General features: G+C 46.1%; 2 long non-coding RNA genes across 3 annotated transcripts; one reads left to right on the top strand and one right to left on the bottom strand.

Annotated features, from left to right (window-relative positions):
• The first annotated feature begins 318 nt into the window (after positions 1-318).
• LOC139054126 (uncharacterized) lies at positions 319-10,057 on the top strand. 2 transcript variants are annotated; one of them, XR_011511038.1, is made up of 3 exons: positions 319-788; positions 1,260-2,031; positions 9,942-10,057. It is a non-coding gene; the product is annotated as an uncharacterized lncRNA (long non-coding RNA). The 2 variants fall into 2 exon arrangements; XR_011511037.1 differs by having other exon boundaries at positions 358-1,604; positions 1,736-2,031.
• Positions 10,058-23,165: 13,108 nt separating this feature from the next.
• On the bottom strand, positions 23,166-24,459 carry LOC139056237 (uncharacterized). The gene is made up of 2 exons (XR_011512231.1): positions 23,798-24,459; positions 23,166-23,272 (listed from the first exon to the last, which is right to left on the bottom strand). It is a non-coding gene; the product is annotated as an uncharacterized lncRNA (long non-coding RNA).
• Positions 24,460-24,612: the final 153 nt, after the last annotated feature.

Genomic DNA, 24,612 nt, shown 5'->3' with positions numbered 1-24,612 from the left:
TAAATAAATATCGTTGCAAATTGTATTTGCATAGTTAAATTTTTCGCGCATCCTCAGTACGTATTAGATATTCAAACTTTGTAAAATAAGCAAGTACTAAATGCACACAATTATGTTGTTTCCGTTGTTTCTTCATTCGTTTTTGTTGCAATTGTAATTAAATTGTGATTATTTTACTGAATAAAATATAAAAAGTTTGTTGCAGGTGTTCGGCTCGGGCCCACGGCTCGGCTACTATATAAACTGATAGTGTTCCGTGATGGCGCCATGAAAGTGTCTGCGTTCACCCGGTGAACGCAGCGCAAGCGTTAGGTTCACCCAAACGTCACGTCCGGGACGCCACATCCGGTCTTTGTTTTTTGACGTCTGTGATGTCACATTCGGCCTTTTTGGCGGCATAATATGGCATATGGCAGGCTCGGAGTGCACGAAGCGGTGGATCGCTTATTTTTCGGGCTTTTGCTTCTCGTAAGTATACTTCGTCTTTGCGTTTGATGTGCATCTACTACGCGTAGCTAATCTTTCGACTGCATGATGCCATATATAGGTGTTCTGTGATGATACTTTATAGCCAGGTTCCTCACGAGCTTTTGTGATGCATTGCAGGGACCGCCACACCGGCCAGCCAGTGCTACAGTGTCCTAATGCAGAGAACGTATATTACACGGAACTGCGCTCCTTCAGAGTTATTTAGAGTCTTTGTCAGAAGCACGTAACAGTAACATTACTTGGTTACGGTGCAGCTACATGGCAGAATATTTGAATGGCAGATGTCCCGAGTGCGGCATGTAAGTACGTACGTACGCGCGCTTGTTTAGCCTAAATAAGAGTTTCTATTGTTCCCCAATGGAAATGCACATTCCTGATGCATGGTTCAGATCTGCCGGTTAAGGGCGGTAGTGAATAAAGTCACCAAATTGCGGCCTCGTTGCGGTCTCGCATTGCGGCCTCATTGCACGGTCGGGAAAAATTGCTTTAGAACCAAAATTTCGCTGCGCTGTCAGTAGCCATTCACTGATAAGCTTTCTCCGCAGCGTAATGCTCAGTGCAGATGTGATGGGGGTTGTGTGTGCGGTCGGTATGTGACCGATATTCCTGAACGCAGTGTCATTCAGCGATGTGCACACCTGTGGCTGATTGTAGAATGTGGGCTGTGACAGGAGTGATGGGGACCATGCTCCTGCCTCGGCCAAGGTTGCAGCGATTTCAGAGCTGCAGGGAGCGCCCAGGCAGAACCTAATCTTGGCCCTATGCTGCAGCTCCAGCTTCTTGAGACGGGCACGTGGTAGTGCCACGAGTGGGAGGACGTACCGCAGGCGTGAGGTGGCTACTGCATGGTACAGCCGCAGAGCCCACCTAGTGGTGCAGCTCTGTCCTCGGGCAACAAGCTGGGAGACTGCCTTGTGGACCCGGAGGACCTGGACATGCAGGGTCTTGACAGCAGGCAGCCAGGTCAGCCGGTGATCAACGTGTAGCCCCGGGTACGTCACTGCCGGGCTTCAAGGTTGCCTTCCAGTTGCAGCTGTGCAGCGGGCGGTTGCTCTTGGGTGGAGCAGCATGGCCTCCGTCTTCCTTGCCGAGATGGCAAGGCCAATGCAGCTCAGGTAAGCAGCGGCGGTGTCGAGGGCTCTTTGCAGAGCCGAGCGCGCACTGCTGTGGCTGTGTGGTGGATTTCGCACACATAGGGCGATGTGGTCCGCGTTGATGGAGGTATTCACGTGGTTGTGGGGGTCAGTCTGCAGGACAGCAGGCAGTCGGGCCAGGTTGAACATGAAAGGGCTCACCACTGATCCTTGTGGGACGCCCTCTACCAAATAGGTCCAGGGCCTGCTGAACGACTGGATAGGGCAGGCCGTCAAAGGCCCCCTTCATGCCGATAAGCACCAGGAGCACGGCGTCACCGCAGGCCTTGGCCTCTTCCAGCGTGGAGACCACGTCCACGATGGAGTCCGCACTGCATCAGCTCCGCCGGAAGCCTATCTGCTCATCGGCCAGAAAGCAATGGCCTCCATCAGCTTGCAAGCAGCAGAGGTGAGTGAGACTGGCCGATAGGAGCTCACGTTTTTCAGCCGGCCTTCAGGATGGGGGCCACGTAGGCTGTGCGCCATGACTCCGGCACCTGCCCTGACTGCCAGATGTTTAAGCAGTCAAGCAGGTGCAGCTGCTCGCTGGCGGCCAGGTTGCGAAGCATTTGGGTTCCTGGTGCACTGGGCTCCTGGTGCACTGCGATGCTTGGAGCTCGTGCAGTGTCAGCGGGTCCTGGTAGATAGCCATAACCTGGCTCGATGGCCACCCTGGGTGGTGAGAGAGAAGGGAAGATGGAAAGGCAGGGAGGTTAACCAGGCTGAGTCCAGTTTGCTACCCTACACGTGGGGAGGGGAATGGGGAGTGAAAGAGGAAGAGAGAGAACTTAAGTGTAGGATGTCTATAGTCGGGCACTCAAGTCTGTTGCCCTCAGGCAGCGAAAAAGTGCTCGGACTGCTTTCTGGGCCAATGAACTGTGAGGCCAGGCTCCCAAGACTGGATGACAGGCCATTTACAGAAGCGAAGACCCTCTGTGGTGGTTGTGCAGGCAGCTAGGCAGGCTGACGGAAGGCTGCCCTACCTTCAGGATGGCTGCAGTGCGTGGTACAGCCAGCACAAACTGGTTGGCGAGGAGCTCCGCAAGGGCCTCTTCGCTGATGCTCAGCGTGATGGCCACGGCGAGGACAGGTTGTAGGCTTCCTCTCCTGCTGGTGAGGGATTTGAGCAGTCTCCAAGCCAGGGGTCCCCTGGACGTGCCCTCGATGGCAGAGCAGAGGCTCCTCCTGCGCCGGGCTTGGCGTCTGCAGCGGGCAGCTGCACGTCTGTACTCGGTCCAATGCTCTGCCTTGCCCGTCCGGATTGCTCCACGCTCCATACGGCGCCTGGAGGCACGAATGTTGAGCAGGTGGAGGTCTGGAGCGGGGGTATCTGGTTGGGTAGAGCACTGAATGGTGGCAGCCTGAGCACAATCCACGATGGCGCTCAGGAAGTCACGGCCATCGTCCAACTTGCTGCAGTGCTTCCGGAACAGGGACCAGTCTGTGACGTAAGTTCTTGACCTAGGCCTTCTCCCAGACCTGGGGCTGATCACAATAGGGAAGTGGTCAGATCCCCATTTGTCCGAAGTTGTGGCCCAGGAGTAGGAGCACTGCTCAGTGTTGAGGGAGAGGTCAATGGCCGTGCGAGCTCTGCGGTAGACGTAGGTGGGCTCCCTGGTGTTCCAAGGTCAGCAGGCCAGCTCAGCTGATGGCATCTGTGAGGCCTTTGCCTCAGCGGGTGCAGCTGCGGCTTCCCCAATCCGTGTGGTGTGCGTTGAAGTCACTGCACATAACTGTATGCCCACCAAGGCGAACAGCCAGCTGGATGAGGCTGGAGGGATCCCACGGCTTTCCTGGACGGATGCAGATGCTCGCCACAGCCGTGTCCTGGCTGCCAAGGCGTACCACAACGGCGCATGACTCCAAGGGGCCACCGGCGATGTCAGCAACAGGTAGAACAGCACGCGCCAGGGTGCTGCGGACATAGATTGCCGTGCGTGGCTTTCCTGGCTTATGGACTCCATCTAGGCAGGGTGCCGCAGTGCAACTGCGTGTGGCACAGGTGGTGGCACCCGAGTAGTCGGGAAGCCGTAGGTTCTCGGCCACGGCATATGTCTCCAGCAGTGCGAGTACCGTATAGTGCGGAATATAGGTTGAGGTTTTTTCCCAAAAATATTACTAAAAGTTCACCCCTTGACTTACATACCGGCCCTTGGCACAGCATGAATAGTCGTCTGGCAGCATGTAGGAGCGCAGACCTTTCGGCATCCACATTGTTATCACCCCCTTGGTGACCGACGCGGCCCAACTCGTGGGCGCTGCGCGGTTCTTTATTCTGACGAAGTTCTTTATTCTATGGCGCAGTGCACCCGGAGCTCAAAGACAGGGTGGCGGATTTTGTCCGCGAGCATCGTGCCAGATCTTTGCCAGTCACAGCAGAACTCATCTGCATCAAAGCTATTGAGATCGCCCGAGAATCCGGACTGCCCAAGGAACAATTCAAGGGCTCCATTTATTGGGTTCGTCGCTTCATGCAACGCAAGGGATTCGCACTTCGACAGCGCAAATCAATCTGGCAGAAGCAGCCAGAGGCATACGAGGACAAGTTGGTCGAATTCCAGCGCTATGTTATCCGTCTCCGGCAGCAGCATGGCTGCATGTTGGTACAGATCGGCAACGCTGATGAAATGCCGGTGTGGTTCGACATGCCGTCGCTCACCAGTGTGCGAACGCGGCACAAAAGAAGTCGAGCTTCTTTCTACGGGGAACGAGCATTCACGGTGATGCTCGCGTGTACTGCAGATGGCAGAAAGCTGCCCCCATACATAATATTCAAGAGGAAGACGCTGCCGAAAGAGGCTTTCCCACCGGATGTCGTTCGCGTGAATGAAAAGGGCTATATGGACGAGGCCCTCATGCTCAATTGGATTAAGACCGTCTGGAATCGGCAACCAGGGGCACTCTTGCGGTGTCCGAGCATGCTCGTCTTGGATGCCTTTCGCGGGCACTTGACCGCAGGATTGAAGCTGGCACTCCGCGACGGGAGGACGGAACTCGCCGTCATTCCGGGAGTCATGACGTCAACACTTCAGCCACTGGACGTCGTGCTCAACAAGCCTGTTAAAGACCGTGTCCGTGAACAATATAATCAGTGGATGGCCGGCGACAACCTGATGACCCCAACCGGCCAGCTGCGCAGGCCGCCTCTCGGCACTGTGGCCACATGGGTGTCGCAGGTTGTGCTCGCTGCCCGACGATACGGTGGTGTGGGCATTCAAGAAGTGTTGCATAAGCAAGAAGTGTTGCAAAATTTTTTGCATAAGCCAGGAACGCACACAGGAGTCCAAAGAACTTTGTCACCAGGAGAAAAAGTTACAGCACAGTGGGTCGAGTCGTAACGAAACTTGCGAGCGTCCTGGGAGACGTCGGTGTTAAGCGGGGCGAGGCGTCTGCACTCTGCGAGGCGAGACACAAACTGTTCCAAGAAAGGAACTGATGGGGGTACAGGTGTCGAAAGGAATGATACATCAAGAATGAAACTTGGTGAACAGCCATAGATGAAGAAAAAATGTTAAAATCCAGTGGTACGTTGCGTAGCCATGTTATAGGCGAATGTCATGAACGACAGGATTGCATCCCCGTTCGTGTGGCCAGGGTAGATGTACAGTCGCATGCAATATGACTTGCAACACTCTTGTTCGTTGTTGAAGGGGCTCCACGGCTGCGCAGCAGCTCTGACATTCGAAATAGCAGTTTAATAGACACCACTAATTGAAGCTGTGTTTCGGTCTGGAACTTACCATGTGTCTGCACAGCCGTACAGCCTTGGAACCCCTTCAACCACGGGCACCGGTGTTGCAATTCATATTGCACGTGACTGTACATCGCAATCATCAAGCTGTTGGTCTGCGGATGGTAACTGGAAGTCGTCTTGCGAATTGTGTTAGAGGCGCACAGAACTTCGGTAAGGATAGAAGAGAGGAAGACTGCTGCGGTCACTGAGGAGAACGCGCGGAGCGCTGCGTTGTAAGATAATGTTGTGTAGAAAGAAATCGGCGACTTCAGCAGCAGTCCAGGATGGTAGAGATGCTGTCTCCGCATAGCGTGTTGGATGGTCTATGGACGTTGCAATCCATGTTTTCGATTTCCATGTGAGGTCATGGGAAGAGGACCGTACAAGTCTATTCCAACTACTTCAAAAGGCGAAGCGGGACAAGGCAGAGGTTGTAAAGAGCCAGAAGGAGCTGTTGCGTTTGCTTTGACAATGAACGCAGGGTGCAACATACTTTGCAACGGCTGAAGATGGGCCAGGCCAGGAGCAGCAACTTCATATTCTGTTGTAAGTCTTGTGGTAGCCTAGAGGACCAGTCGTCGCATGATCGTGAAAGGCTTCAAGCACCTCACATTGCAGAGAACATGGTATGACCGGGACCCATTTGTTGCCATCGATGTGATAAATGTTGCGATGTAAAACCCTATTGTGCAGCTTGAATTGATTAAGTTGTCGACGAAGTCAGGCGTTTGGAGGTGATGAAGAATCTTCCATGCGTTGGAGAATAGTTCAGCAGTATGGGTCGATGCGTTAGTGGGACACAAGGACAGATGGGCTGTTGTGTCTTAGCCATTCGAGGGCTACAATGGGTAAAGCCGATGAAGAGGACTCAGGACGTACACAATCGCGGAGAGGTTATGGTGAATCGTCATGATTCGACAGAGGGTAGCAAGAGAGAGCATTGGTGTCTTGATGCTTCTTTGCAGCCCTGTAGGTGACATTGAAATCGTACTCCTGTAGGTGAAGCACACAGCAACCCAGGTGACCTGATAAATTCTTTAGCGATGAAAGCCAGCACAGTGTGTTATGGTCGGTAACAACTGTGAAATGGCGGCCATGAAGACATGGGTGAAATTTTTGCACGGCCCAACAGCAAAGCACTCCTGCTTGGTTATGGTGTAGTAATTTTCTGCACTGGTTAGTGCACGACTAGCCTAAGCAATTACCGTATTTACTTGCATAATGATCGCACTTTTTTGTCAGAAAAATTGACGCAAATTCAGGGGTGCGATCATTACGCGGGTTAAATTTACCGCGAAAAAAAAATTTTTTTTTTTTTTCGTTCCGCGTTTGCTGCGAGATGTGAGATTGCGGGTGCGGGACACCAAAACAAAAATGGCGGCTGGCGGAGCAAGCCGAACGCGCCGAACGCGATGTTTTTTTCTTCTCGTGAGTACATTACGAGCATTGAAACAGTTTCTTCCGTATCAGTGATGAATAATATCGTTAATATCGGCAAGTTTGCGGCAATAACGTAGCCATGTCCACTTTGAGGGGACAGAAACAAGTGGGCGCGCTTAGCAGCCAGTGACATATAAACACATGACGGGCATGCTGCGGAAACTGCGGCATCTGTCTTCACTACTATTCTAATACGGCACGTTTCCGCTAAGGGTGGGCGAATATCTTAGCTGTGTTACAAGCGTCGGCGTATGAATAGGGTACACTTTTAACGTATCAGAGTAAACGTGGCTAATATCATTGCCGCGCGCGATTTGTTGCGTGCTCACGAGTGCAAAAGCAGATGAAAAGAATCGAAATGCGCCTTTATTGTTTTTGTTGACATCAGCCATTATAAAGCCAACCCATAATAAAGGCAAGTTTGGTTGTACCTCATTTTGTCATAGAAGTGCGGAAAGTGATGAAAGTAATGAAATGAGGCATCTACTTAAGAATGTTTAGTGCGTGCAGGCCGCTTGGCTTGTCTTAAAGAGTCGTTCGCGTAGCATTCGACAGGTGGTAAGCGCGATCATTATTCGCTAGACTTAGCACACGACATATCGCTGCGACAAGTTCGGGGTGCGATCATTACGCGGGAAATAAAAAAAATCAAATTTTGACGACAAAATTTAGGGGTGCGATCATTACGCGAGTGCGATCATTATGCGAGTAAATATGGTACTCGTTCGCGGAATGTGTTGTCGCATTGTAGTAGAATGGCACCGAGACTGACTGCTAGCGTCGGTGTGAAAGATGGTGGGCGCGGTTGAATCAAAGTGGCGCAGTACTGGGTCTGACGTCAGGGCATGTTGCAAAAGCAGGAAAGCATGTTCACATTCGTCGGACGAAACAAAGGGTGCATTACTGGGGAGGAGTTGATGGAGCAGGGACGTAAGTGTAGCGAAGTTGCATATGAAGTGCCGGAAGAAGCAAGTCCAAGAAAACTGTGCATGTCTTTTTGACGCAGTGGACACAAAATTCGAGGATGGCAGTAAGCTTCTCGGGGTCCGGACAAATACCTTCTTTGCAGACTATGTGCCCCAGAACTTTGATGGCCTTGCTGGCCAAACTGCATTTGTGTGTGTGTGTGTGTGTGTGTGTGTGTTGAGCTGCAAACCAGCATTTGCAAGACAGGCAAGGACTTCATCAAGATGTTGCAAATGTTGTGAGAACATGGTTGAAAACACAATGTCGTCGAGATAGCACAGACAGGTTTTCCATTTCAAGCCACACAAGACTTATCGATCATGCGTTCGAATGTGGCAGGCACATTGCAGAGTCCAAAAGGCATCGCACTGAACTCGTAGAGCCCATCAGGGGTAGCAAATGTCGTTTTTGCTTTGTCGGATTTGGACATCGGTATTTGCCAGTAGCCTGGTCTAAAGTCAAGGCTAGAAAAATACTCAGCACCATGGAGTGAATCTAGTGCATCATCCATCCGTGACACGGGGTGAACATCTTTGCGCACGATTTTGTTCAGCGCACGGTAACAGACGCAAGAACACACTGAGCTGTCTTCGTGACAATTGCAACGACATGAGTGTCAACAGCTCAAGTGGCAGTTGATCCACGAGGCAACAGTTGGGGTTCGATTTGGTTTATTGCAGTAAGCAATGCAGAACCCTCAGAGAAGCGAATAAGGCCAGGGGTAATCAGAATTGCTCGAGATAGGGTATGGTCATAGGGTAGAATGAATACGCCGCCATCCACAATGTTACAGGAGTTGACACCTATAATCTTTTCTCTAGGTGGCCAAAGAATGTAATCGGAAGAGGTGACGAGATGAATGCATTCTTCATGGTTAGGAAGAGAATTGCCAGTGGCATCATCCAGTTGTGTGAGGCGCTGACGACAAGAGATAGAAGCAAACGCCAAAGATAAGAAGTCCCACCCCAAGATGAGTTCATGGGTCACTCACGAAATACCGCAAAAACAATGTGGTGAAGAATTTAGTCTATGGACACACGAACAGGACACGGTGCGATTGGACGAATAATAACCTTGGCCGCTGCACAAAGAGAAAGGCCGGAGTAAGGCAATTCTTGTGTTTTATAGAGTCCCAAACAGTCACATGGCAATAATCGCCAAGCGTCTTGTAACATGGAGCCTCCTCAGAATTGCGCCAAGCAAAGATGATGGATGCAGCCAGTCTTGCCAGATAACTACATTTTGACTATTCTGTATTGTTTGCATTTTTTGTGTAAAAGGAATTGTCGCAGAGAGTTTTATCTTCAGTGGCCTTCAGTTGACGTCATCTGCTACAACTAGCACATAAGTTAACTCCATAGCACCACTAGGATGGAGACATTGTGTCGTGGGGTGCTTCCTTAAAAGTGGACAAGAAGATTCTAAAGGAAAAGTGTGAGATGGTCACAGTAATAACCAAGGCATTTGGCATGGGAATGACCCAGCTATGAAAGTATTATCAGATGTGGACAAGCATATAATACTAAATGGCGCCTTGCACGAGTCCCAAGTGTCAAATGTAATGAGTATTGTGCATTGAAAGGGCCAAAAATGTTTTGTACATGCAAGGGAACACTATGGGCATTTGATAACAGTTGCTTAGATGTACTACATTAACAGGAACCAAACGAACTCCCTTAGACATAAGCATGCAGCAAATTCAAGGACTAGATGAAGCTTCAAAGAAGTAACTGCATTTCATGTAGGATAGGTGTGAATGACCTTTGTGCACGAGATCAGTGACAAAAACACTAAATGAATGCAGTACAGTGTCTGTATCATATCTTGTGCAGACCAAACTAGCCTGGAGTTTCAGCGTTCCTTGTCAGTTCATTTAAATAGGCACTACATTGTTCAAAGTGCAATATTGTTCTACAAAACATAATATGCAAGATGTAGCATGCTAACCCTCGTGGCTCAACAACTACTGAACCGAAACCTCAATGAGCAGTGAAGCTTCCTTGTAATTTTCATCGTAACCATACTTTCGCTCTTGAAAGTGAACCTCTTTAGTGAATTTGCTTGTGTATTAATTTTTCTTTAGCCAAGTATTTTTTATACATGTTAATGTCTCAATCCTGCTTTTTCTTTCCGGGGCTAAAACAAAATGCCTCTTATTTCACTTTGTACTTTTGACCTAGGAAGCCATCATCTGGTGCTGTGTACAGCAAGCACATGCTTCGGGCAAGGAGGGAGCCAGCACCATATCTACATCAGCAAGAACCTCGGAGCTCAAAATAAACAATTTCTGTGCAAATACCTGTCTTTTTATACTTCCAGCATGAATTAATAAGTTTCTTTTGCCTTCACATGCAGGAAGGTTTATAGGAATAAATAGTGACTGTTGAATGCCCAGGAAAAGCCTTGAAGCCATTCTACTTGTACATTGATAAAGTACATGTGTACTTGAACTTTACAGTACAGAAACGAAAGGCACAGTAACAGGCAAAATGCTCGGGGCAGCAGTCGTATAAATGGTAGATGAACACAGCTAATTGTGCTGTCCAGTTTCATTCAGTTTGACCAAGTGTTGCAAGAATTGCCTTCAATATGAATCATTCAGTTTAGCCAGCTAAAGTCGAACTCGTACAAACTTTGGAATGTCTGCTGGGAATTTTAGCATAAATGGTATGTGTGCATTCTTCAGCAGCACCACAAGCCCAGTAAGGTTTTTGCGTTACTGTCCCTCCTCCCTTGGGGTTATTGCAGTGTCTACTTCAAGTGCTTGAGGGTATAATGGAAAATGACTCCATTCTCCAATGAGAAGGCTATATAAATATGTAGGACAAGAGCTTGTAGGCCTGGTTATAAGCATGAATTAGATACGTATAGACCAAAGGCAATATGAATACAATATGTTAAATTGCATCCATATGTGGGAACTGCCCACATCAAAGGAAAGAAAGTGCAATACTTGCAACCTACCAACATAAACATCAGTCTAGGGAAGGATTCTGTAAGGATCCACTAAGTGGACTGTTTCAGCACACACTGATTAGGTAGAGCTATAAGCTGGTAGACCAAGTGGCAATCATCACCATGGGCTCTCGTGCTCTGTTCATTCAGCGTGTACTGGAATGGACAGTCCACTTAGTCAACACTTACAGACTAGCCCCCTAGGGCTGTGGAAGCACGCAGTATATTAAGCTTAAGTCTGGAGTGCTACCTTCTGCTTATGTGGCAAGTCCTCCTGTTTACCTGTTCCTTTCAACTGAGAGCTGAGCACTGCCTAGGTTAAGTCAGAAAAAGCAACCAGCGTCCATAGAATTCAAACTATTACTATTTGCCCTATATAAGGGGACAGTGAAGCCTAAAATGACACTTGACTTGGGCCATATTTTTCGCGATATGCCCAAGAATATTGGGATTTCCCATCAATTTTACCCTTCCTACATCACATAGTGAACAACCTGAAAACTTAACACTGTTGCGCAGAGCGATGAAGGGTCAGGATTTGAGCGAGAAAACAACACATGACACCTGAGCGCAAACTATGAACTGGTTTATTTTTCTGCAAGTGAAGCGTACATAAAGCCTACACGCATGCACAGGAGTCCTCTTCCCGGTCTCCCTACACCCTCTATTGTCAGTGATTATGGTAATCTCTTTATTGCTGAGTGAAATAGACGGCGGGCTGACACATGAGCCCTGTGGGTCCACTTTGAGGTTTTATGCTTCCACGACTTGTCTTTTCCTTTGGTTCCTACTTTTCAGCAGAATCATTGCCTTGTGATAATCACCAGTTGATAGTTTGTGCTCAGGTGTCTATTGTTTTCTTGCTCAAGTCCTGTCCCTTCGTCACTCCGCACAACAGTGTTAAGTATGTTGAACCAACTAGCACACTGCACAATTTTCCTGATCTTGAAAACAATTGTAATCTAAAGTCCGTGAGAAACAAAGTGTTCTGTCATGACATACAGATTTATGCATGATCACTTTGCTATATAAAAATACAATTTTAGCCAATGTTAACGAAGAGCTTCACTTCTGGAGTTCACTTAAATAATGTCTGTGATGCATTGTGACAGTACGAGGTCCTGGAGATCCTACTGTGGAGATATGTCAACATTGAGCCTATTCCTGTTTAATGTATGGATAGATGCCTTCACGAAGAGTTGGAGAAACTGCACAATACAATGTTTTATATCACGTAATAATTATGCTGTGATAAAGTGTACACGCTGAGCTTAATGTTTTAGAAAAGCTCAAGAAAAGGCTCCAGAATAGGTATGATGGATAGGCAACCTTTTATTTGGCTCTCTTCATAGCGAAATCTAGACGCATCACCTCAGCCACACTTAGTAAAATCTGTGGGCTCGTACTGCCCATGCCTTTACTGCACAAGTTGCCTTGGTGCTCCCAGTCTTGACACGTAACACTTAAGCACACTCTCATGCACGTGTTTGTTCCAAAGCTACAGCTGCTAACTAAAGTAACTCCCACATGCGATTCTGTAACTCTAGACCTAACTGCAAAAACGCATGCAGTACTACGAGTTTGGCATGGAGTCCACATGACATGTGCACAACTTTAAATTTCGTATAGGCAACAGATAACTGGTAACCTGTTAGAGTAACAAAATGGATGCCAAGGAAAATTCACCCAAAGCCTTAGGCAGGAAAATGAGGTGTTGTGATGAGATAAATAGCAATCACATTTGATCGACTGACTAAAAGCTGGCAGGGGTATTGCATTTGACATGATTGAAATGAGCTGCAGCATGGCATGGTAACTGTGGCAGCCTTTACATGTACAATGCCGCGCTCTCTGAATTACACTTATGTGCATCCATATGCTGCAGCGACCAACTGTTCTTATTCAAGAAAGCCAGGTTTGTGGTTCAGCACACATCATACGCTGGCAAACTCACTGATGAGTCAACTCCCTGAGATCATCCCATGAGTCTGAGTGAGCCCAGCTGAGCAGTATTTTGGCGAGTTTGAGCCCGAGTGAGCTCGGCTGAGTAGTATATTCTTATGAGTTCAAGTGAGCAGCTAATTTTGGCGAGTCTAAATAGTGAGTTCCGATTATTTTGCCAACATATATATGGTCCGTGTACTTTCGAAATTCAGCTACGACACTTGCGCATAGGTTGGAAATTAAGCTTCTCGCCAAGTGACTACTGCATAAATGATCATAGAGCTAGCGAAGAACGATACGCCTTATTGATGCAGCGTGCCGCGCGGGATCCATGTGTGCAGCGTGCCAGTGGATGGGTGCGTGTTTGGGAAATTAGGGGGTTTCGACCCATCCACAGATAATTTACATAATACCTTTCTCCATAGTGTATTATTGCGATAGCAATTTTTGGACACCCTAAGCGAATTTTCGCCATCACCCTGATGTTTGGTTTAAAGTCCAAGTGTGACAAAAATTATAGTGCTCCGTTGCATCCCACATGCTGGGGTTAATTGCGAATGAAAGGGTGCGATTGTGAGCCGAGAAGGATGGCAGCTTTATGCGCGCTGTCCACGTCCCGTGATCAAGTGCGCGCTAGGGTCAGAGAGCGCGCGACGTCTCTTGCCTGGCCGTGCCCGTGCATATGGCTTTACGGCCCGCGCGTGCCACATTTTTTAAAAGTAATTTGCGGCCGGTGTAAAGGCGGCAAGCCGACGTGGCTGCTGGTTTCACGAGTGTCAATTGGAAGTAGCGATATCTAAGTTTCGGGCGAAACTTAGAGAACAGTGACTTCCTTAGAGGGGCCAAAATTTTGGGGCGCATGAGCGGCACGTATAGTAGAATGCAGTGTTCTATTGTAAAAAAAAAATTGATGTAACAAAATAGAGTGCTGAGTGTTACGTCTTTGTTACATCAAGGTTCAACAAAAATTAAGCGCTGGAAATCAGCGCTGGACGCACATGCAACTCCATACTCCACAATGAAAACATTTGAGAAAATATTTTTTTTTAATACTTTGTACATTTGTATAAATACCTGCGGATATTCCTCTGGTTTAGCCTAATTATGTGCTGCCTACTTAACTTACTGACGCAGCATACGTATCATTGCGAAATTTATAATTTTTTGCTTTTAGAAAAAGCATCGAGTTATTGAATTTTGCGAACAGAAAAAAAATTGCAACTTCCAATATAGCGCGCTTCCTAGGCTATTAAATAGCTACAATGTTCAAGGAACGTACTGTTTCCATGAGTGGTTTACTCATGCAGTAAGATGTACTGCTCCTACACCTTGTAATAAAAAGCATATGCATCGACACATAGCAGCTGATATTCTTGCTTATTTTCTCATCACAGAGGTAGATGGGGCACATGAACCAATATGCTCACACAAATCAACGTGACAAACTACTGCGGAGACATGGCAACGAATTCTTTGTTTACCTTGCACACCACAAGTGCGAGGTTTGCGCATTAATTTGACTTCATGAAACCCTATTTATACTACAGGCTTTACGGCAATGCTTGCATGCAGTGCGGTGAAGCGCTCGACGAAACTGCACATATTATATGATTTGTTTGATATTAACTCGAGATGCAAACGTTTGTTCAGGCAGGCAAGGAATGTTTCCATTCACGCAGCGCACCAAAATAGCGAGGTATATGCATTGATCTGGTTTCATGACATCGTACTTTTGCCACTAGCTTTACGGCAGTGCTTGTGTATAGTGCTGCGAAGCACGACGGAACTGCACGTTATTATAAGGTGTGCTTGAAATCCACTCGAGATGCAAACGTTTGTGCAGGCAGGAAACGAATGATTTAATTCACGCAGCACAACACGAGAGCGCGCTCTATGCAGTCCTTTGATTGAATAAAACTCTATTTCTGCCATGGGCTTCACAGCAATGCTTGTGTAGAGGGCTGTGAAGCTCGACGCAGCTATAACATCCCACAGTACACCCGATTTTTACCGAGTTTCTTTTAAAGGGCCCCTCACAGGCTACATAACAAATTTTGGTTATACACTGAAAGTTGTTACGTGCCCTCTAAGAAGTGTTCTACCGCAAGCATTTTTCAAATTGGTTCATTAAGCAGATAGAGAATGATTGAAGTGCCGCGAACGCATGATTTCAGGAGGCGAGCGTCGCCGCCTATATAAACACTCTCTCGACATTCCCCGTTTCGCCTGTGTAAGCAAATTTCCTTCACTGCGTTCTCCCATACCGGAGCCGAGGGGTCGCGGCGGGTATACCCTGCCGTCTTCTTTTTTTCACCGTCACCGGCACACTTCCGGTGACGGTGTCGCGCGAGCTGTTGCGCTTGTCTCGTTTCCTGTAGCGGACGATAGTGCGCGCTCTACACGAGAACACGTGATTAGCGGTATAAGTCAGTGCCCCAGCACTGAGGCAAACGCGAGAGGATAAAAGAGCATTCATGATCGCAATGCTGGAACACATGTAGACAATGACGTATAGTTTCGTTCTCTGCGCGCGTGCAAACGTCGGGAAAAGGAGACGAAACGGAAATTCATCTCTCTTGCTACAGTGCGAAGTAAAACAAAAGCACCCAGACATTCGGGTTGTATTTTTCATTATTTCTCTAAACTTTAATTAGTTCACTGCAGCAACAGATTCAACAAATAACTGATGCTGCCTTGAATCTAAGTCACGTGTCACTCTGAGTGCCATCACAGCACAGCCTGAGCTCCTATGCAGCAGCAAAGTTACGGGCATTCATCTGCTTGCTGCTGCGATAACATTATCACACTTGAACTCAGAGGTACGATTTTTGTTGTGTGAGGTTATAGATAGCCAGTAGACTACTTGTCTGATGTTAAATGCTATGACCCACTGGCAATCCACGATGCACTCAACGAAAACGTTTTTATGCTGTGTGTGGCGTGACTCACCAGTGACCCACACGCAAGAATTCTTGCTCTTGTGTTGCCATCTGAGGTTTGAAATTGCAACTAATATATATTTTTATTGCATTGGACATGGGGTGGCGTGTTTGTTTTGGAGAGTGGAGTGGAGGCGCATTTCTCAGTTGGGTTTCTTGCAAACTTTCGCAGCAGTCTTTGAAATACGTGCCATTGGAATAAGTACCTGCATTTTTCTTGCTACACCCAAACTTTTCAGCATGTCTAATAGATAGATCCTCATGCCCCTTACGGATGAAAAAAAAAAAACACAATGCAGAGGAAACAAATAAACTTAGTTTTGGGCCAGAAGAATGCACCAGCAACTTCGCGATCGCCAGCGGATGAGTCAAGTGCTTCAGTGTCAGATGTTCAGCACTGGACAGTGAAATCAGTGACAAACATAGTGTTTACGAACCATCACAGACCTCAGCCAGCATGTCGAATGGAGAGTCAGACCTGACTGATGATTCTGAGGTGAATGATTCAGGATACAATGCTCTCATTTCTCTCAGCCCATCTCTAGAGAAATGGACACCGGCAACAACCACTTCGCCTAGTGTGACACCACACACACTCTAGGCCGCCCACTATCATTCAGTTGCCATCTAGCCGTTATGCTCCATCTTTATGTTCACCGTTTATTACGGATGACCTTTGGCAAATGATGGTCAATGAAACAAACAGGTTCACACAAGTGTTGAAGTCAACTACTCCTAAATCTAAATCACGCTTGAAAAATTGGACGGAAACCAATGCCAAAGAAATTAAAGCATTTATTCGAATACTGATTTGTATTGGTCTCCTCCGTCTTCCTACTCCCAAATCTAAATCAAAGTTGAAAAATTGGATGGAAACCAATCTCCAACAAACGAAAGCATTTGTTGGAATACCAATTTGTATTAATCTCGTCCATCTTCCTATCCGAGTCACTACTGGGCAAAAAGTAACCTGTATGGTGCTGAACTCATTCGTCAAAATATGAGCCGTGACCGCCTTTTTCCTCCTTTTGAGGTTCCGGCATTTTGCGGACAATTAACTGGTTGCAGAGTTGCAGGATCATGTCTTTAAGATCCATCGTCTGGTAGAGAAATTGAACCAAAATTTTTGCCACTGTGCTTGAGCCAGGAAAGGAGGTTGTGATAGATGAACCAATAGGGCCATGGCGTGGCAGACTTTCGTTCTTACAGAGTCAGGCTGTTCAAGGCATGTACCAAAGACAGTTACAGGCTAAAGGTTGATGTATATGCCGGAAAGTGTGACTGAACAATTGGCATCGGACATGCCAAAGATGTATGCTTGAAACTCCTGCAAAATTACAAGGAAGTTGTGTGCCCGCTGTCCGTAGACAACTTCTACATCAGCTTGCCGCTCACTTTTCGCCTTCTGAAGGAAGACACTTTCATTCGTGGCACAGTTCGATCAGTGAGGAAAGGGCTGCCAAAAGATCTCACTGAAGTAAAGGTTGCAAATAGCAGTGTTACCGAACTTCAGTCCAAAAATGGAGTGAAGGCACTGAAGTGGATGGACAAGAGGCCTGTTCTGATACTCACATCTGTCGCCAAATATGAAGCAACTTTGGTGGACAGTGGGAAGAAAACAAGGGATGGTGCACCAATCATGAAACATCAGGCCGGTCTCGATTACAATGCAGCAAAAAAGGGCGTCGACTATAGTGACCAAATGACGTTATACCACAACTTCCTTAGAAAAGGACTCAAGTGGTACAGAAAGGTAGCTGTTGAGTTGCTTGTTGGATGTGTCATCATAAATGCATGGAACATTCGTGGCATGCTTGAAGGAAACTCTATGCCAATTATAAAATTTCAAGATGAACTGGCTCATTCACTGTTCGGCCCTCGTCAAGACAACATCGAAGAAACCCGTGGGAGAAGTGTCCACATGCTAAGAAAAACTGGCACATCGGCACACGACACTCAGTGGCTCTGCACTGGCTGCTATGCGGCCAACAGTACCAGCAGTAGCCCAAACACTATGGTGAGAGTGAGAAAAGTGACCACTTTCTGTGAATAACGCCCCGGCAAGCCATTCATCTGTTTGTTGTGCTTTAATTCTAAGCACAAGTAACCTGAGAAGCAAGCTAGCTTCAACTGTAAAATGAGTAGGATGAAAACTTCAAGACATGGCTAATGTTCATACTAAATTTTAGCCTTTCTCTAACTAATAAATATTTCTAACACAGGAACTGACTTGTCTTTTTTAATGGCAAGCACTTTGTAGTTCAACATAGGTTTCTAGCATCTTGAATCCATTGAGGGGCTACAGAATGTATTAAAGAAAGCTAAAAATGCATAATGTTGTGCTGAATGTGATCAAGACACATGTACAAGAAACTATAGTCATTAGTTCGATGAGGACAGTAATGTGCTTTAGCAAGTTAGAACTTTGTTACCAACTTGCCCACATTCACATCTTAACAGATTTAACAATGTTTCCACTACGTGGAGAACCTTGATCTACAGTGCTTTTATCATACTGAAGAAGGTTGGTGTTCCTATTATAACACGTGTACTTAAGAAGCTCAATCTCTCAGGATTTCATGTTGTTTTACTTGACATAAGCTTACGAGGCTTACAGATTACGTGCTCGTATCTCAACGTAAACACTTACTTCCTTTTCAATGATTTTCATTTCTGTAAAAGCACAGTAAATTTCGTCAGACGAGAAGTGCAAATGTGTTTTTTATTCTTTCATACTTGGTGCTTGCTATTATACAACTTACTTATATCAACTTGCTTGTTTAGAAAACTCATAAAAAACACTCCCCCCACCTTCTTTCTTCTTTTACTTTCCATTGACTCTAACTTTCATTATGCTAATAAACTTCAGAAGAGCTTGCTCTCAGGCTAGTTTGTACACACTGCTAGGAATAAAAAAATGGAGAGAAAACGGGACAAGAAAGAAAGGCCTACAGAATGCTGATTTGTGCGCGGCAATCTATATCAAGGACGGGGTGCTGGACCAGGGAAGCTAAGAAGCCGCCACAACAAACTATGGGAGCTAGATGAATGGCTTCGATGTCCACACAGAAACATAAATATAGGAATGTTATAGAATGCTGTGTCATTCAACAACCCCGTGAATGTTGAAAAGTGGGACAGTGATTAGCTGAAAAGGGTTTCAGAGAGCTCCAGGAAGTGGGGAGGATGATACAGTAAGAGGGCTAGGGTGGTGACACGCATTAAGGGCATCAAGAATGAAGTGAAAAATTTTGGAACATAGGGGGATTGTCTCATCACTGCTCGATCGCTCAACACCAGATAGCTGTGGCCAGTTGCCTTAGCTGAGATTCACCTACCCTGTCATAGCATGTGCTGTGCTCGCTGCTTTGCAGTCTTTAGAATAGGCAGGTGTCAGGGAAGCATGCCCATAATGCCTGCAATTAAGTAATAGGCGACTTGCAAAATAGTGCCCGCTCTCTTCCATACACAGCCATGGCTGAACCACTCACTAGCAAATCTGGTAAGAAAATAACGCTGACCTTCACTGTTACTTGGGCTGCAACAAGTCTGGGCTGCAAAAAAGAAGACACAAGACAGAGCGCTGTCATGTTTTTAGCGCAGTTCACTTTCCTAAGTAATGTACCAACAAGGTCATAATATACATTATATAAATACACCAATTTGTAAACAAAATGTTATTTTTAATTAGTCATTTTTAAAAACAGCACAAGGATGATAGCATAATTTTAGGCGTAGTCTTAGCAATGAAAAACTTTTGTCAGAAGTTAAGCAAAGTTTTGGCAACGTAAAAATGTGCATCCTCGTTGCTAAAGCATTCCTGTCAGGGGAGTGCTAGGAGTTTGTCTTGGTGTGATGTAAAACTCTCCACACATTTATATAGTGCTAGAGAGAGAGGTGATGGGGGAGTGGTAGTGGCCAGTGGAGAATCCTTCCCTGAAATGAATTTCTGGCTACGTCACTGAATGTCTGCAATGCCTTGTAATAGCAATAGGTCTTGGATGGAAACGCTATAGATGATACCAGTGAACCTATTGAGCCTATTCCTGTTTAGTGAGGTGATGTATGTTTTCCCAAAGAATTATAGAAACTGTACAATGGAATGTTTTGTACCACCCGTAATAACCTTGCTGTAAGAAAACAAAAAGGCTGAGCTTAAATGTCGTAGGAAATCTCTTAAGAGGCTCAAGGATAGGTAAAGATGACTAACTTCTGTATTCTCCACTCAACCCTCCACCTGGATTCAAATGCACAGCAGCCCCACTCCTTGACACAGGCGGTTGCTTAGCTTTAATTAAACTTCATGTCAATTACTGTGAAACACAGCGTCGTCTTCAGTCAAGGGGTGGCACTGCGCTCATCTCAGTGGAATGAAGCTTCCAGTCATAGATGGTTTCAGAATAGAGGGTAAGTGACCTCACATTTTACTCTCTTCGTCGTGAAATCTAGACACCAAAGCCTCGGTTTGAACAAGTAATGCTTTAAGCGCTCTCTCATGCATATGTTTGCTTTAAGGCAGAGTCAGCTTACTATTTCCTGCTTCTGCCACATGCAAATGACACAAAAATATCTCAATAAAATGATTGTGATTTAAGTGGTACACTCTCTCTGCAATGTGATTAAATGTTTGTAATAAAAGAAGCACTACTCATGTGCTGGTCAGCATCTGCAGCATTATATTCACCAAGATAGCTTTTCTGTCTCATTATATTCAATATTGTTGCAAATTTAAGAGGTTTTGCAGCTAACATGTAGCTGTCAACTTGTGTCTCGAGAACATACAGCTTTAGTTGAGAGGAGCGCTATATTGCATGAGACAAAGGAGCATTTTTAGACTGCTTGTTTTATTTATGCGTGAAAAACAATTGTGAAGGTTTTAATAGCAAAGTAATACAGTAGGTGTTGGCAACGCGAACAAGCCATGCAAAGTGTATGCATTAGAAATGAACTATCCAGATAAGGACCCCCCACCCCACTGATATATGTCAATGCTATAATATCAAATGCTGTGACATTTAACACATATGGTGACTAAAAAAAAAGGATAACTAAAGCAAGAGCAGCATTAATAAAACAACAATATCAACTGGAAAATTTATACAATTTTTCTCAAAACTTTTATCTTCGCATAAACTGTGGCTTCACACACTGTGGGCACTTTTGCTAACAACCTTCACATTTCACTAGTGCTAATTCTAGCTTCCCTTTAGCTTCTAGCTTGATTCTAGCTTCCAGGTCAACTGCAATGTTTTGAACGTCAGGGCATGTGCAAGTGAAAATTTGTTTGTGATGGCCATGTGGATCTGTTTCTCTGCCTGAATAATAGGGAGAGGAGGGCAATATAATTGCCTTGAGAACTATTAAGCAGAAGCAGCATGGTGGATGAGGAGCAGTGGCCGGAATAAAACATTTCAGGAGTTCAATGTAGTAAGGATACAGGAGTCATATGATTAACTTCGCAAGAATATGAGGCCATTATAACACTAAGGGAAACAGACTGGCCCATCACACTGAATTTTAAAATATCGTAACTGGTCTAGAACACCTTGCACAGCTGCTGTAATTAGGAAAAAAAAAATGTAGCATTGTCTTAAAAAGACAGCTTTTTTGTTTGTTTACTCTGCTATGCCACTGTACACATTATTACTATTACTTTTTTTTCTTTTGGAACAGAAAGTCACCATATGCCTGGAGGTTTTAGATCACCTTCTTGGTGTGCTCCCGATATATGAACAGTTCGAAAACATTAAAATTGTTGCTTGGTTTATTGCTCAAGTAGAGCGGCACGTAACGACTGACTACGGAACCAGGCGTGTGAATATGCACACCCTGTATCCAATCAACCCCTATATCAATCAATTTTGTACAATTAGACCTCCATATATTGAACTTTAATGTAACAAACCGTTTTACTTTGCAGAACTTATTTGGTGTGCATATAGAAATCTTCAATTTATTGAATTCTGTTTATCTGCAATTTCAATTTACGGAAACTATAAATTCTTCTAAAATTTAAATGAGGATATGTGTTGCATTTGAAGTGTAAATTCTATGGACGTACAAGCGCTTTCCGGGAGTAAAGCTTCACGATTTCCTTCCAAAGTTTATTCGACTTAAGGACAAAATTCTGCAGCAAAGTTATAAACGACCACAGGTGACAAGCAGCTGAATGCGAGGTATCTGGCACAGACCCACGGGGGAAAACTTAAAAACCACAATAGCACACATTCAGGAGAGTATGTAAACAGGCGAACTAAGCAGGGAACAAAAACAACACAGCACTGCTTTCATAGGTCCCGAATGATAAGAGTTTCGTCAGAGTTGGTGCAAGCACGCATCCGCAGATAAAACGGGCTCCCACCGTGCATTGACCAATACTTTGAGAGCTGACGCCTACACAATAACCGGGGTAGGTTACAGCACTTGTTTCTGCTCTGATCGTATAGTGTTCGAATGATGTCGCGACAACGCAAGTACTTGCAATAGGGGCGACGACCTTCCACAACTCCAGAACATCACAAAAGACCGTTTGCACATGTACTAACCAGCCAAACAAACTAACCACGGCAGCGAAGACCACTTAAATCGAACATACAACGCAGAAACACCTCGTAAAGGTTTCACCATAGAGAAAGGTTACACCTTGTTGCACAGACGCTCACAAGAAATTCAAGAAATGTCCAAAGCGCACTACCGCCGCCTTTTAAAAATCCAACGGGAGCCAAGCCAAATCAGTAATAAGTTGGCTATTTGGGTGAACGCAACGTACCCGCTGCGTTCACCGGGTACGCCCAACGCCGGCCTGGCGCCATCTACGGTACCATTGATGCCGGTATTATGGCTACAGCCGCTCACGTGCGTTTATCAGTGGAAAATCGGAGGCCCTGTATTTTGTTTGCGGCGTTCTTAGTCTATAATTATTAAGGATTTGACCCTATTACAATAAATGAGCGATAAAAAACATCACCAGCCTAGTCTGCCTTTACCGAGCGGTCGACGTCTACCGCTGCTAGCAAGTCTGAAGTACTGAGCAGACGAATATGGCGCGCCATATAGAACAATCCATCGAAGTTGCAGTGATCTCAATTAAGGATGTTGCTGTAAGATGCCTAGACCCGAATTTTTGGAATAGTTGCACCGCAGCACTGCGCACGAGCGACTCTGAACCTTTCGTGAGCGCTCTAATGAAACACATGCTCAAGATCGCTGAACGGTATCACAAATATGAAGCTAATTTGCCGGCTAGTCTAGGCAGTGGAAATCGCCATTTCGATAGCCTCTCGACTACGACAGATATTTTTGGGCTTCAATCATCGCCTGAAGACCATGACCATGCGAGTTCGCAAGCGTCCAGTGGCCTCTCCGACACTCAGCAGTCGCAAGGAAGCCAGACGTCCTCGTCACTATCACCTCCTGAAGCAGGGAGCTCAGACTTTGACGACCTGTTAGACATAATGTGATACTTGCTAGAACAGGTACTGAACTGGTTGGCCGTTGTGTCACCCTTACCGTACAGCCACTTCAAGTGGCATGAAAACGAACACAAATGTAGTGCATGCATGTATATTCAAATTTCAAATATATTTTATTGTCTTCTGTTAACTAACGCTCCGTGTGGTGACTCATGTCCAGGTCGCGACAGTGGACGCCAAGCTTGGTACGGGTCTTGGCAACTGCAACAATAAAGACAACATAATATTTTAATAGCAAAAACGGTACATGCAAAAATATCTCTTAGCGACGTTCGTGTTCAGCATCAACGCAGTAACGTTCCGACACTGGCAATACGAAACTTCTAAGACTAAAAGAGCGATTTTGATTGCATTTTCTCAATAATATGTATGTTTTACTTCGTTAGATATGGCTGAAATACAAAAAAAGCAATAAAAATTTGAGGGACACACGACTTCAGCCTTCCCAACGCTGCATTTGAGCCCCCTCCCACATGTGAGCACAGTTGCGAACCTAGCACAGCCTTAGGGCATTCTAGGTTCGCAAGAATGAACAATAGCACCACTGAACGCCACAAATCAGCCTCGGAGAGGTCGACTGACATTTCTTTCTTCTTTTGTACCAATTCCGACAGATACGTGCTTCGCCTGATCCACTAGGGCCAGCAACTCTGATTTCCCAGCACCAGCATAAATTGGCAGTTTTGAGGCAGGGGTCGCTAAGCATATGCATGAAAGGTCACTTACGTTAATCTGTGATTCCTCTGTACTCCCTGAGGTGAAGAAGAACCCAAGCTGGGTAAGCGAAAACGGCGCTTACGATCACAGAGATGTGAACAGCCTTTTCAGCCGTCGACATTTTTACGCCTTTCGGCAGCGAGGCCGTGTACGCCGCTGAACGGGTCTGCATTGCAGCGCTTCGGAAAACGGTGGTGGCTTTTCGTAGAGCACTGTTCATCTTCAGTCCTTGCGGCTACGCAACCGATAACAAAGTCCGCAGCGTAACGCACAGCGCCTAAGAACGTTTCAAGGTGGCCGAGGTGACGCAGTGATGCCGCCGGTGATGCGCAGGATACGAGCAGCAGCAGCGCGGCGGCGCTGATGGCAAGCTGCGCAAGCGCAGTGATGTTAATAGAGGGCGTCCTAAACCCCACGCAAAAACCAACGTTTATTGCTTTCGCCATTCCGCAGCATGCAACCAGCAAAGGCATAGCCTTCAAGACCAATATTCGTTTATCTAGAGAGCGCTACATATTGGGCGTGGATTTGGACACCACGCTGGAAGTTTAAATGTATGTAGGCGTATCTTTAGGTGATGTTAAAATCTATACTCCCCACAAGGCACGGTGTAAGAACGTAGTAAGAACATTATGAGAGGTGTGCGAACGACGGCGCCTTGCCCTGCTGAGGGCGCTTCTGTTACCCTCCGGGTGACGGCGCTTTATGCAGAGGGGCCGCAATAAGGATTAGTAAAAGGCGATTGGAGAATTGGTGGAAGAAAAGTAGGAAAACTACAAAAAACGGAGAATTACAAAAACACAGTTCGCAATAGGGGATTAGAA

The sequence above is a fragment of the Dermacentor albipictus genome, chromosome 1 (assembly GCF_038994185.2).
Source record: "Dermacentor albipictus isolate Rhodes 1998 colony chromosome 1, USDA_Dalb.pri_finalv2, whole genome shotgun sequence".
In the NCBI taxonomy this organism is placed as follows: Eukaryota; Metazoa; Arthropoda; class Arachnida; order Ixodida; family Ixodidae; genus Dermacentor; species Dermacentor albipictus.
Note: the sequence above shows the minus strand (reverse complement) of the source record. Positions and strands in the feature narration are given on the sequence as shown.